Source organism: Artibeus jamaicensis, unplaced genomic scaffold, assembly GCF_021234435.1.
Source record: "Artibeus jamaicensis isolate MK-2021 breed Jamaican fruit bat unplaced genomic scaffold, CSHL_Jam_final scaffold_847, whole genome shotgun sequence".
Lineage (NCBI taxonomy): Eukaryota > Metazoa > Chordata > Mammalia > Chiroptera > Phyllostomidae > Artibeus > Artibeus jamaicensis.
This window is the reverse complement of record NW_026522057.1, coordinates 4,057,500-4,071,723: the sequence shown is the minus strand read 5'-3', so window position 1 is coordinate 4,071,723 and position 14,224 is coordinate 4,057,500. Positions and strand designations below refer to the sequence as shown.

At 55.1% G+C, this 14,224-nt stretch overlaps 1 protein-coding gene across 3 annotated transcripts in view; it reads right to left on the bottom strand.

Annotated features, from left to right (window-relative positions):
• Nucleotides 1-14,224, bottom strand: part of HIVEP3 (HIVEP zinc finger 3) — a 420,543-nt gene that overhangs the window by 108,663 nt on the left and 297,656 nt on the right. Inside the window, exon 1 of one of the 3 annotated variants that reach the window (XM_037149294.2) lies at nt 3,554-4,070. The exons of the other annotated variants lie outside the window; for them this stretch is intronic. The gene's annotated coding sequence lies outside the window, so the exon portion shown is untranslated. Of the gene's footprint in view, nt 1-3,553; nt 4,071-14,224 lie in introns of those variants that run through there. 3 annotated transcript variants of the gene reach the window in all.

Below are 14,224 nucleotides of genomic sequence, written 5' to 3'. Positions count from 1 at the left end.
CAGGCGCCTGACATGCAGGTTCTCACTTCACACCCCCAGGGCTTCAGGAGGTGGGTTCTCCCATATCCTGCTTTGCGGCAGAGGAAGCAGGGACTCAGCGGTGAAGCGAGCCTGCGGCCGAGTGTGGCAGTGTGTGAGCTCTCTCCACCTCCACCAACCCCCTCTTCTTGCACCCTCCCCCACTTGGCAGACGAGTCCGCAGAGTGAACGGGATAATAGGAGAGAGTGCTCTGCAGCCGATCAGGAACCGCACAGATGTATGACATCATGGTTATTAATAATGGAAACAGCACAACTAATTCACGACCCCTCCAGATGGACCACCTGAACTGTTGCAAACCTCCTGCAAGCAGAACATCAGATTCTATAAGGTAGAATTGGGAGCAGCCTTGGGAGTCCGGCCTTTTCCTTGTTTATAGGTGGGGGGTAGACAAGATGGGGAGGACAGCCCTGTGAGGTAGCAGAGGCAGCCCAGCCCCCTCCAAACCCAGATGTACTCGGTCTGGCTTTGGTGGCTGAACCACGAAGGTAATTAGGTCCCAGGTTAAACACCAGTGCTCGCCCCACCGCCAAAGGACACTGGTAAGGGAATCAGCAGTGAACTGCACGTATGGCCTCTACATGCCCTCAGCCCAGCTCCGTCCAGCCCCAGGGTCTTCCTACCTGCTTCTGCGAGGAATACTCTTTTCTCCAAATCTTTGCATGTTTTTATTATTCAGGTCTCAGGATCAATGTCAACTCATTAGAGAGAACTCCACAGGCCCCATCTTTAGCTCCCCCTATTCCTCACTAACGTTCACACTGCCTTGTTTGAGTTTCTTCATAGTGTGTGACATTACCATTATCTTGTCCATTGCTATTCATGCTTTCCCTTCCCACTGGAATGCAAGCTCCGTGAACAGAGGATTAAAAAGCTTTGATTGCTAGAATCCCCAGAAAGGTGTCTAGGACCCAGCAGATACTCCACAAACATGTGCAGCGAATCTCCTTGGATGCTTGCCTGGGTCACAGACATCCTAGAAGCCAGCAGTCACTCACTCACTCATTCAATAAATGCTAGTGCACCTCTCCTCCAGGCCAGGCGTTCTGCTAGGCACTGGGGATTCATTCCAACCACACAAAGGAGACCAAGCCCCTGCCCTGACAGAGCCCGGATGGTTGTTTGAAACAAACAACACGGTAGAAGCCAGCGCTGTAGCAGTCATATCACATGTGATCAAACAACAGCTGACCAAAAAAGGCAGGGGGACAGGTAAGGCATAAAAGAGGAGAAATGGGGAAACACTGAGGTAGTGCAAACCTCGGGTTGGACCTGCAGGTGTTTCCCACATGCTCAGTGCTCATCTCTGGGAGCTGGTGCCAGGCACAAGCTCTGTGGACCTGGGGACAGGGGACATGCGCATTGCCATGAGTGCCTCCTGGCTGCAGCCTGGAGCACAACAGGTGAGGCGAGTGTGTGAGAGAGGGTGAAGAGGATTAGATGTGTGCACACAGGGGCAGTGGAGCGAGCACGTATGCATATGGAGGAGCATGTGTGCGAATGAGTGCACAGGACGGGGTGTGTGGACACATGTGAGAATGTAGGGAGAGAGGCAGTTGTGTGTAGAGGCAGGTGTGTGAGTGTGTCAGAGTCCACCTGTGTGGATGTTTGTGTCTGTGATGACGCCGCTACCATTACTCTTCAGCACAGATTCCACATTTGGTTGAACTGCACGTGCCAAAGTCCCCGCAATAAGTGGCACATGGTGGGTACCCGGTCGCCATGGAATCCATTCAACAAGAAACCATTCGGATTCCTACGTTTGTCAGATCATTCTGCAGAATGTCCTCACAAAGCAGCAAGGCTGGTTCCAAGAAGAGAATTCTCAACTTCCGAACGCTGCTGACGGGTGGGAGCAGTAGGTGAGGACCTGGGTCCTGGTCCCTGATCTACCACTAGCTACTGGGTGTCTTTGGGTCACTGTTTAACTACGTGATCTCATGTGAACCTACTCAGCTTCTCTGGGCTCTGCCCACTCTTCATTAAAAAGGCAGTTACAGCTGAGCCCTCAACGATTGCTTGCAGCTCCACACCACCGGCAGCCCCCGGAGCAGTTTCCTGGAAGAGCAAGCTCGTGCAACTCGAAAAGAGGCAGGGTCATAGGGGAATGTTGGGCTTGACAAAGGCAAGTGTGTTCTTTATTGAGTACTTCTCACAGCCTGTAAATTGCCAATATTGACTGCGATTGGCCAAAAGCATAACAGGGAGCTTGCAGAATTTGCCAGACTAACTAGAACAGGGAAACCTTAACTCGTGGCACAGCCTTCAGAACTAATGCTCCACAGAACACACTTTGGGGAATCCGATTGCAGGCCCTTTTTCTAGCACATGACTGGACGGAAGTGGTGTTCGATCTCCTTAAGTCACAGAGCAGAGCCAAGGCAAGTACCAGCCCCAAAGCACCGAAACCACAGCAACTGGCGTGTGCACAGGGCTGCACACTTACTAAGCAGTTTCACTTACACGAGCCTGAGTTTCCCTGAAACGTTGCCCTGAAGACCCTCATCCCACTTTCAGATGATAAAACAGCCTGAAAGAAATGAAGGAATCTGCCCAGAGCCACCGCATGATGGGCCCATAATTTGCTTTGGTCAGTTTCCCGTGTCTTCGATCAAACTGTCAATAAATACATGATATGTTTTATAGATATAAGCAATTTCTGGCACTGAGCTGAGCCCCTGAAAGACGCTGAGGCTGAGGACACCTGCATTTGTGCTGCAGTCTCCATCGCTCCCGCCAGAGCCTAGGCACCCTGCACTGGGTGTGGGAAGGGCAGGGGAGGGTGCTCAGAGAAATGCCAGTGGAGTAGCAGCTGCCCTGGAAACACCCAGGCTGGGAGGCTGGGAGTAGCTTCCTGTCAGTCACCACACCCTCCCAACCGTGCCAGCCAGGTACAGCGCCCCTAGGCTGGACCCCCGGTACCAGGTGCCATTCTGCAAGGAGGGGTGGGGCGGGAAGAACGGGAGCACTGCTAGTTTACCTCACTCCCAGTAAGTCCAAGGAGCCCAAGGTTGGTGGCTCTGACAGTCTGAAACTGCCACCTCCAGGGGGAAGCACGGTCAGGGCTGCCAAACCCATTCAGCAGTTCCCACCAGCGTGCTGTGTCCCACGGTGTAGGGGACTGTGAGGCCTGGGAGGAGTGGCGGTTGAGGGTCTGCTCTCGGGAGGCTTGTGCACGCCAACAGTAAGTGGGGATGTGCCAGGTGTGAGTGCCTCGAGAGAAGTGTTAACACGGGGATGCTAGTGTCACACCCCAGGACGGTAGCCCAAGGAGCGTGGGAAACACAGGCGGAAAGTGGGTGCACCAGCCAACCCCAGGCTCTGGAGGAGTCCCGGAGGTCCCGGGAGTTGGCACCGACACGCTCCAGCACTCGCGTCCTCGCCCTCCCGCCCAGCTCCTGCCGGTCCCTCCGCTGCCGCCCCAGCCAGGGCTGCTTGTCTACTTGGAGGTGCCGGGCTCCCGGGGCTGTCAGGCCGCTGCGGAGGCGCGGTGCGCCGGCGCTCACTGCTTACCTGCGGGCGGCCGCTGCTCCGCGGCTCTGGGCTGGACTGCGCTGCGCTCGACTGGGCTGCGCTGGGCTGCGCGCCCGGCCTCCGCGCGCGACTCTGCTGCGCCCTCTCGCTCTCTCGGCTCCGCCCGGCTCGGCTCCGCCCGGCGGTGCCCCGGGCGCTAGCTGGCGGCCCACGCGGCGCACGGTGGGCGCGGGGCGGGCTGGCGCCGGCGGCGGGCGCGGCTCTGGGCCGCCCCGCGGCCGCTTGGAAGCTCCTTATTTGGGCAGTGATGTCAGGGGAAGTCGAAGGGGCCGGACCACCCACTTCTTTCCATTCACTCCCTAGAGTTTCCTGTTGCCCAGCCCCGGGGACCCCGGCGCCCGCACGCCTGGGGCGCCTCTCCTCCTGATCGACCCTCGCAAGCCTCGCCTAGTTGCCAGCTGCTCTATGGTCGCTGCACGCTGGGGTCTCGATGGGCCTGGGCGCTGCGGACCCGCAGCAGCTGGGGGAGGGTCTGCTATTTGGGGAATCCCCGACTCCGGGCAGCCTTGGGCCCGGAGGGTCTGTGCTGCAGCCTCCCTGGTGACAGGCCGTGTCATTCTGGGCGCCGCCCCTCCCTTCTCCTCCGCCCGAGCTCCCGCGCTGTCATTTCCTCCCCAGCTCTCCAGGGAGGGCAATCAGGGAAGCCCCGGTCGCTGCAGCCGCTGAGGCCCTGCCTCGCGGAGCCCCGCCTTGGCCGCACCCAGGCCCTGCGGGTGTCCATCGGTGTCTCCAAAGTGCGTGCTCTCCGCTTTGCTCCCGGTGCCAGCTCCGCTCCAGGAAGCTCTCGACACCCAAGGCGGGAATTCGCTTTAATGAGCACTGGGCCGGGCAGGCCAGGCTGGGCTTCCCTAGGCTCCAGCTTAGAGGGTGGGGGTGGGGGGCAACCCGGGGCTTCCCATTGGCCTGAGTTTACCAAAAGCTGCCGGATCCCAGGTCTTGAGACCTGAGTCACACAAGCTTGCATACTTGGGCCAGCCCCACTCGAGACCCCATCCGCTTGCCTCTTTAGAGAGCAGAATGGAACTGTTCTGTAGAGATTCTTACACTGAGGCTTACTTAGGTATGTCAGGTGATTTGCCCGAGGTCAGGTCTCTGCAGAACCAGAGCTGACCCTGGCTTTGGCTGACTCCAGGGCTGGCCTCTGCTGGCCTGTAACAGCCTCAGGAGGTAATGGGGCCTGGAGCCAAAGTCAGGAATAGACTTAGGCAAACTAAGTGCCCAGGGTGCCACTCCCCCTGCCGGTCAGGAAAGTTCAAGGACCCACAGAGTGACTGACCACTATGCTGACAAGGGCTTCTAAGGTTTCTTGGAGGCCCTGGGCTTCCTCTGGCTCCAAAGTGATGGCCTCAAATTCAAGGCCATGCCTGTCACAGGAAGTGGGTTCCCTCTGACCAGAGGCCATCTGGGCCCAGGGCACATGGCTAGTGGCCCTGGAGATTTCTGTGCTTTCTCTGTAAAACAGCTTCCAGCAGAGCCTTCTCCTTCCCCCAAAGCTAAGTCAGAGCAAATAAACCCCTTCCAGATTGATGCTTCAATGGAGTGAACCCCGACTTCCCTGGGGTCGCCACACTCCTAGGTGCTGGAGGAGGAAGCTGTAGCTCTGGGGCTTGCAGGGAGAGGTGGGAAGTGTAACTGTGGCTGGACAGGGGCCGCATATTCGTGTGCACAGTTGCACACTGGCCAGTTGCCAAGCCTCCAGTTGTTCTGCTGACCACCACCTCCCCATTCTCCCTTCTTCCTTCAGAGCCCAATCCCAGCTCTCCCTGGGTCATCATCCTCTTTCTGACAAAGCCCCAAAGAGAAGGACACACTCCCTGATCTGGCATGCGAGGCCCCACTGACCAGCTGCATCTCTTGCAGCTCAGCCGTCTGTGTGCCCTCTGCCCAGCTGCCTCGCCCCCACACAACCTGGCACCAGCTTTTACTCCGTGGGGTCTGTGCATAGACTCTTCTTCTATCTAATACATGCCTGCTGCTCTTCACACCCCAAATCAAGCCTGCTCTTGATACAGGCCCTTCCCTTGATTAGGGCAACTGGGTCAGGGTGAAACCTGGGGCAGGTCCGTGCCCCTCACTGCACTCCCACCTTGCCTCGCCCCCACTGTTCTGCTTACTGTGCCTGGCTGGGAGCAGCTCCAGGCAGGAGAAAGTGGGTGTCCTGTTATAATTCGTATGCCCTGAGGGGTGACTTTCTGTCGTTTGTACAAGGGCTCAGATGACAGCCACACTCCTGCCCCAGGATGAGTTTCCTCCCCAGGCTCCAAGGGGCGGTCATGGAACTGCCAAAGGGTTCCTCACCTTCCTCTTCCGCCACAAACAGCTCAGTAGTTCCTGCCTCCAGAGACACGCTCATCACCCCAAATTGCAATCAGCTGGGAGAGACCGCCCTTCTCTCAGACTGGGAGTTGAACTTCCTTAGCTCTTCTCTCCCGCCTGGACTGATGAGTTCACGAACATTTGTTAAGTAAATGAATGATCCTGGGGGGGCCAAATGAAACACTAACCACAGGAGAGGCAGGATGGTCCAACTCGGAGCTCTGGCAGAGGTTCTCAAAGGCCTGCTGAGGGCCTGGGATGGAGGGCCGCATTTTCTGCCAGACAAGATTGGATGAACACTCAGGAACCCGGGCCAAGGGGCATTCCCTGGATAGCCTCCCTGCCAAGACTCATTCCTTGGGCTGTTCCTTTGTCCCCACTTTCTGTGGCTTGGGATTGTCTCCCCCCCCCTCTTGTGGCAAAGTCCTATGCAACCCCATTCAGGCAGCCTGGTGCGTCCCCACCCCCAAACTCACTGTCCTGAACTGGCCACAGCAAGGAGGGAGGGAACAGATGAAGTGAAGTGCAATTTATCAAGCTCTGACACTGTGCCAGACTCGATCACACTGGATTCCCCTAAACCCTACAGAGATCCTCCAGCCACACAGGCCCTATCAATCTGTGCCCATGTGAGCACAGGAGCCTTTGCCCAGCTCCTTCCACAACCAAAGCTGTGTCCACCTTGAGACTCAGCCTCCAACCCCATTCTGGTGCCAGTTCTCACTGGAGGCCAGCAGGTCTTAGGACCCCAGCTTCAGACTCAGGGGCACAGAGTGGAAGCTGGCAGTCCCACCTCCAGGCTAACAGCCTGAGCCTGACGCTGTTCGTGAGCCGTCACCCCTCCCCTGGGCCCAGGGCACCTTTCCCACCCAGCAGCTGGAGGGGCCCCGGTGGGAAAGCGGGCGGTGCCAGGTCCTAGTTGCTTCCTATCAGCCCATCCCCTGCATATAACTGGGCCAGGGCTTGAGAAATTCCCAGAGCTTGGCCCTGGGGGCCTCCCTACATTCCTTCATTCCTCACACATGAATCAGGCCCCTTCCCTGTTCCGAGAACATGCAGCACACAAACCTGTGGTCTGCGAGCCCCAGGCCAGGATGGAGACCGGCAGGTAAACGGATTATCCCAGAGCAACTACAGAGCCTCGCTGCTCTGAGCCAGGCATGGAACGCGGCAGAGGGCACACTCACAAGGTGGGAGATAAGATTCATTCTACTTCTGGGGCTCCAGTTCAGAGAGACAGTCTGTGGTCCAGGTGTCCCAGGCTAATTGGGTAATTGCTGAATGCTTGTTTCCATGGAAACACACACACACATCGGGCTTGGTTTTGCTCTACAGCCAACATCCCGCTGTAGAGACTTTACAGGATAAGAAAGATTAGAGCCGAGGGCAGGGCTGGCATCTGATCTGTCGTCTAGGAGGCTGTCTGTCTAGGAAAATTTGTTTCTAGCTCCCACCAACTAAATCACAGATCCAGTTTGGGGATGCGCTGTCCTTCCTAAGGAACTGGGGACTGCCAGAGTGGTCTCGGGAGAGCTTTAAAGAAGGTGCTAAGCAACCCACACAGCAGGGCCTCCAGGTTACTTGCTTAAATCTTGTACTTACTTACCAGCCACTCCTCCCAGCCCCCCGCTCCGCCCTACCTCCCATGCCTGATTTCCTGGGCTTGGATGCATGCTGTTGTTTTACTATTTGTGAGTGTGCACTATGTGTGTGTGTGTGTGTGTGGTGGGTACTCTCCCAATAGACCTGTTGCACACATGCCACTTCATTTCTCACGGAGGCAGCTATTTCTCTCCTGGGACAGAGGCCTGGGACTCGTCCGGTTTATGGAGTTTACCTCTGCAGCAGGGCGGGAAGGCAAGGTCTCAGCTCCAACCTCTCTCCCCAGATTGAGGGCTGTGTTTCTGGCTTCCTGACTCAGTCTGGTGCTACTTTACCCTTAACTCACGTCAACCTGATGCTGTGGGTAACGGTGTGGGCCTTGGAGCCACAGGAGGCTGGGTTCAGATCCCAGCCCCACACTCACTGTGTGACCTTGGTCATGTTACGTGGTGTCACTGATCTTGGCTTCTTCATCTCAAAGGGCTGCTATGAAGATTTGGCAAGATATGGCCATTGAGTCCTTGAGGGATTACCCAGCATCTAGCAGGTACTCAACATCAATTGTTACTTTGTTCCCCATGTTGTGACCCAGAATCCTGTTCCTCTCCTACTGTTTGTCTTTGTTAATGGGGGCGCCCACATCCCAAGCCTGCAGCCATCATCTCCCAGTTACAACAGCCTTCTCCTTGGTCCCCTGTCCCTCCAATCCATTCTCCACAGAGGTGGAACTCGCCCAAACAAAATCAGCTCATTCCCCGCCCAGCTAAACTATCCCATCTATCAGTGCAGTCTGCAACTGAGCCTCTGCTTACCTATCTAAGCTTCCCTTTCTCTGCACCATCCCTATCCACCCAATGCTCCCACCACACAGAATCACTCACTGTTTCTGAGCCTGCCAAGTGCATTTTGCACATGCAGTTTCCTATACTGTTCCCGTTACTCATGTCTGCTTGGCTGGCTCCATTCAGCCTTCCAGGTCAGCTGGGAGGCCACTTCCCATATGAAGACCTCCCTGGTCCCCCAGGTGGCCCGGTCTGCTTCCTTCTCCATGCATCTCCGGCTCTTCGTACAGACTGTCCTGGCTTGTGTCCCACGGTGTGTAGCCTATACTCGTGTATCTGTTGTTCCTGTAGATTCTGAAGCTCTGTGCACAACCACAGCTTGCTCAGTGCTGGGAACCTCACAGGTATTCAGAGTATGTTAAGGAGAGACTTCTGCTTCTCTGGTCTTCCTGTCTAGTAAACAGTTACAAGAGGCCAGTTGGCCTCAAGCCCATTGACTGGTTTCCCCCAAATGACAAAAGCATCCTCTATTCCTACACTTCAGACGGAGGCTTTGGCTCAGTCCAAGCCCTGTGTCTGCCTCATTCTGGCTTTTTACCAGCATTTCTGGGGACTCCCGCAGAGCCTTTGGGCCCCAGGTGGGGAGGGCGGGGCCTTTGCTTCCAGAAAATCAGAAGACGCGCACTTCCCTGGCAGCTGTGAGAACAGGTTTCCTCTACCCCAAGGGACCAGCTTGCAAGATCATCAATAACAACAAATGTTGACTCTGCTCATGGTTTCGTGCTTGCCGATGGGAGGTGCTGCAGACAGAATCAACTTCCAGGGCCTGGGCCGAGACAGTCTGGGGGCAAGTCCCAGCTCTGGCTCTCGTCAGCCACCTAACTTCTCTGAGCCTCGGTTTTCACAGCTGTAGAATGAGGAGAACACATCTCAGGGGAGGACTGTGAAGATTAAATGCGGGCCAATAAAATTAAAGGAGAAAAATGCACTTAAGTATGAAGAATAGAAGTTGGCATATAGTAGATGCTCGATAAAGGAAGCCCCCCAACTTCACTCGTGCTCTTGTGAGAGCCTCTGATGCAGGGGAGAGTGAGAATTTCATCACATAAACATTAGACAAGAAAAACAGTAATAGGTATGACAAGAAAGAGAGCTTTGGGAGCAGCAAGAGGGAGAGGGAAATTCTGGGATGGCCTTAAAACCCTTTTCCTTTGTGTGACTTTGATTTGCCAGTATTGCTATCACCCATGTGGTCAGCCCAGGGCAAGGGGCTGTTGGGCAGGGGTCCTGAGCAAGACCAGCGAGGCACACTGGGGCCTGTGCATCAGACAGCCTCGTTGCCAAGAGGATGCGCACACTTGGAAAATTACTGTGATAACAGTGAATGAAAGAAAAGAATGACGCAGAAGATACAGAAAAAGGGTGAACATGGGAAGGGGTGGGCTTGGCGGGCAGGCTCCCTTTTGGAGCCCCCATCTAACAACAGAAAGGAAATCGGGAGTGGTCTGGCTCCAACCCTTCTCAGGCTCACTCCCTTACAGACTTTCTCATCTCTCCGGGTGGAAGATGAGGTCATCAATCTTCCATCCTTCGGCTTTAGATCGGCCTGCAAGGAGGGCCGGCCTGGGCAGGGTCGCCAGCTAGTTCCCTCGGTACAATATAAATTTTCATATTCCATGCCTTCGCTCATGCTGTTCCTTCCACCTGGAAACCCTTCCCTTCAGCTCCTCTAGTAACTCTCCTTGACTATGTTGTGACTCATTCTGTAAGGTCTCCTTCAAATGTCCTGCTTTTCTTCCTTATTTATGACCCCCCCCCCCCAGTGGAAAGCATTTGGAACCAAATCCTTCTCAATGTTCCTGTAACTTGCTTGGCATACGTCATCGGAGCGTTAACCACATGACAGTAAAGTATTCGTGTCTGATGCCCCCCACTAGGTTGGGAGAGATCTGAGGGTCTGTGCCTGGCACCTAGTAGGTGTTCTTCCAGAGCACCTGGAAGGCTTTCTCCTGCGCTTCCCATAGCCGGGAACACAGTAGCCCCTGTCACTCCACCTGGAGTGCACAGAAAGCTCCCAGTGACCCCTGAAGAACCCCAGGCACTGAGTGCAGTCAGCCATGCTTTTTCCAGCCTGAAAACCAGCCCTCTGAGGGCTGTCTCCTCCAGGGCCTCCTGCTTAGGTCCTCTACTGGCTCCTCAACCCCAGCAAGCATCCTGGGGCACCTAGTGGGTACCGCTTGGGAAGGGCTGGGTCAGAGGGGCTTTGGAGCAGAGGAGAGGGTGGCTGACCGGAAGAGCTGGGGACCTGGGGAGGGAAATGTGGGCACATGGATGGCAGCTGGGTCTGGGCTTGGTGGTAAAGGATCTACAGCAGTTTGGGGGTGGGGCAGAGGGTGTGGTGTTTAATTTTATGTATCCAATTGACTGAGCCGCAGGGTGCCCAGATATTTGGCCACATGTTATTCTGGGTGTGTCTTCAAGGGTGTTTCTGACAAGATTAGCACTCAGATTGGTAGCCTGGGTAAGGCAGATAGCCCTCCCTGATGAGGTGGGCCTCGTGCAATCTGCTGAAGACCTGAATCAAACAGAAAAGCAGAGTAAGAGGGGGCTCCTCAGCCTGACTGTTGAGCTGCAACAGCTTTTTTTCCAGCCTTTACACTCAGACTGAAACATCAGCTGTTTCTGCATCTCAAGCCTATGGGCTTTCAGCCTGGAACTCACTCCACTGGCTCTCCTGCCTCTCAGGTCCTGGACTCAGACCAGAGCAACACCGCTGGCTCTTGTGGGTCCCCAGATTGTCAGCTGCAGATTTGGGGCCTTCTCAGACTCCGTAATCATGTGAGCCACTTCCTTACAGCAAGTCTCCCTCTTTCCTCTTTGTACACATGCATGCATGCAAACAGGATATGTGGATATAAATCTATCTATCTATCAATCATCCATCCATCCATCATCCACCTATCTAATTGGCTCTATTCCTCTGGAGACACTGACTAGTACAGAGGGCTAAGGAATGAATCCCCCCAGATCTCAGGAGTGTCTCACATTCCTTATTGGAGTCCCGCTTGTCCAATGACCGACCCTACACAGTGAATAGGGATGTTTCACATCCTCTCTGGAGCTGGCCCCACTCAACCTGGGAGAGCCTCTTTGCAGGTGGGCACAAGCTGTCACTCCTCTGTGGACCCCTGGCACTCAGTAGGGAGCCTAGCACTCAGTAGGTACTCAGTGATGCTGACTGAACAAACAGATATCTCACACTTATTTGGGTAGCCCTTCGTAGTTTGGGGTCACACATGTACCCTCATGTTAGCTCCAAGAACAGGGACTGTTGGCCCCAGTTACCAGATGAGAAAACGAAGGCCCAAAGAGGACCTACGGGGGGTCTCAATAGCAGGGACTCGCCTCCAAAAGGGCCAAGAAAGGGCACTTCCCCGAGTCCAGGTGCCTCTGCCTCACCTGGACACAGACGTTCTCTAACAATGGTCAGTGAACCCCTACGACAGCCCAGGCCCCATTCTGGGGGCCTAGGGAAGTACATCAGTGAACAAAAGTCCCTGTCCTTGTGGAGCTTACATTCTGGAGGGAGGACACAGATAATGAGAAAAAATATATATATATATGAATTATATAACATCTTAGAAGGAAATGTATATGCTAGAAATATAAAGTGAAATAGAGTAAGAGAATAAGGAAAGCAGGGGTGGGGGAGGCAGGTCACAAACTCAAATAGGGTAGTTACTGTCGGGCTCACTGAGAAGGCGTGGCGTTTGAGCAAAGACTTGCAGCAGATGAAAAGTTGAGTAACACAGATTTTGGAGAAAGATCTTTATAGCAGAGGACAGCCAGTGCAAGCACCCTGAGATGAGAGTGTATCAGGCAAATTCCCTGGGCCTGTAGGCGATAGTGAGAACCGTAGTTTCAGGAGAAACAAGTGAAGATCATGGCGGGGGCTTGGCCCCCATGGTAGGCCTCCCACAGATACCACTCTTCCCCCAAAGCAGAACCATCTCAGCAGGCAACGGAGGGTCCAGGACGTCTGAACAGAGGCAGGAACAGCAACCAAAGAGCAGCGGGGAAGAGGTTTTCCTTGACTGCCATTCTCCTCAGTTCCCATCTGCATCACTCTATGTTTCTGTCTTCTTGATGCCCGGATTTGGAGTTGGGCGCCAGACCTGCTTGGACCCTTACCGGTGGTGGTGATGTTGGACAGGTCATTTAACCACCTAGGGGAAGCCTTCAATGCCAAAGTCACATGCATCCCGCTCCTGAGGGGGAGAGGGGCCGGGAGGCTCTCAGGGGATTTGTAGGGAATCGACCAGGTAAAGAGCAGAAAAGCTCTTTAGATTGCAGAGGGCTGGACCCCTGGCTGTGGCTGTCATATCGCCACTCAGCCTCGACAGGGAGGCAGGGGCTCCTCTGCTACACAATGACAGATGTAAGAGGCAGATCAGTTCCTGCAGCCTAGATGAAGTCACAGTCAGCAGACTAATTTTAGATTGAGCATCTGCTCTTCCATCCCAGAGATTCAGCTGTCTGGGATTCACTCCGTCTGGGATTGCCAGGGAAACAAGCCCTGCTCAACGGGTGCAGACACTGCGATGCCCTGGTCAGAGCAGGCCGATGGGCCCTGCCATGGGAGGCCCCTAGGAGCTGGGCTGCACCGGGCCATCTGCACCTTCCTCCCTGGGCTCCTCATGGCTGGCAGCTCTGGGTGCCATCTTTGCGTTCCAGTCTGCCTCTCCCGAAAGCGGGTGAGTCAGACGTGGAGGTCTCGATCAGAACAGGAGGGCCTCTTGGAAAGGTGTGACTCTTCACCATCCCCACACCCCAGCTCCCAACACTGGCCCTGAAGAGTTCATCCCAGACCAGTAAGGCCCAGTGAGACCAAGACCAGGAAACGCGCACAGGAAGGGCCCACTGTGCAAATCTTCCCAGAAAGGCTTCGTGGAAAGGTGACTTTTTTGAGTTGGACTTTGAAGAGTGGGTAGGTAGGTGTTTATTCATGGAAAAAAACAAGAAAAGATCACCAAGGCGGGGGAAATAGGTGAAAAAACAAAAGCTTAAAAGGGAATTCAGTGTTTGAGAATGGTCTGAAGGGAGGGAGGGAGGAGAAAGTGGGAATTCTCTGTGTGTACGTGGTCACTGGGCCCTGGCTCCAGGCTAAGGAGTTGGGCTTATGCCTGTAGGTGGGAGCACCTGGGAAGGGGCCTTTGCAGCCGCTGCTCTGACTGACGGGTGTGGTGGCTTCCAGGGGTGAAACCCAGCCCCCTGGGATCTGGGAGGGTGGGCCTTCCTTGTGGCCCCCTCTGGGCCCTGCAGGCCCTTCTCTTACCTGCCAGCACCCTGGGTGGACAGCAAGCATGGAGCTGCACCTGAGGGCTGGGGCCTGCATCTCCTGACATCGGCCGCTCACCGCCACCCTCCTGGCCAGTACAGTCCCTTCTGCGTCCTCGCCTCAATCCCCACTTCCCATGGCCAGAATTCCCTTTTGCTTCTCTGGATTCCATTTCTCTACCTGGCACTACTGTCTCGAGATTCCTTGAGAACGACCCTGCATTTCAGCACTTCCTACCTCTTAGGACAGCCCTGTGGCATGCAGGAAGGCTTTGTCCGAGGAAGCCACACCGTGTTCTCCGGGCTACAAGTTTCTACATTTTCTGGTTGAATTCCTCTAACAACACTTTGAGGCATTTTGCATCCTTTTTTACAGGGGAGGAAAAAGGGTTTGATGAGGTGAACTGGAGGCTGCTGACTCAGCCAGGAAGTCATGGAGCTGGGGTATGGACTCTAGGGTGCCTTCCACCAGTCCCCCCAGCTCTGAGCAGCTGGTGCCAAAGTGCAGAAGGTCAAGGTCTCCGGCCAGCTTGGGTGGGGAGTGGGGAACTGGAAGAGGAGAAGGCCTGGCCAAGGCCCTACCTGGATGCCCTGGAGAGAGAAGGAGTTAAAA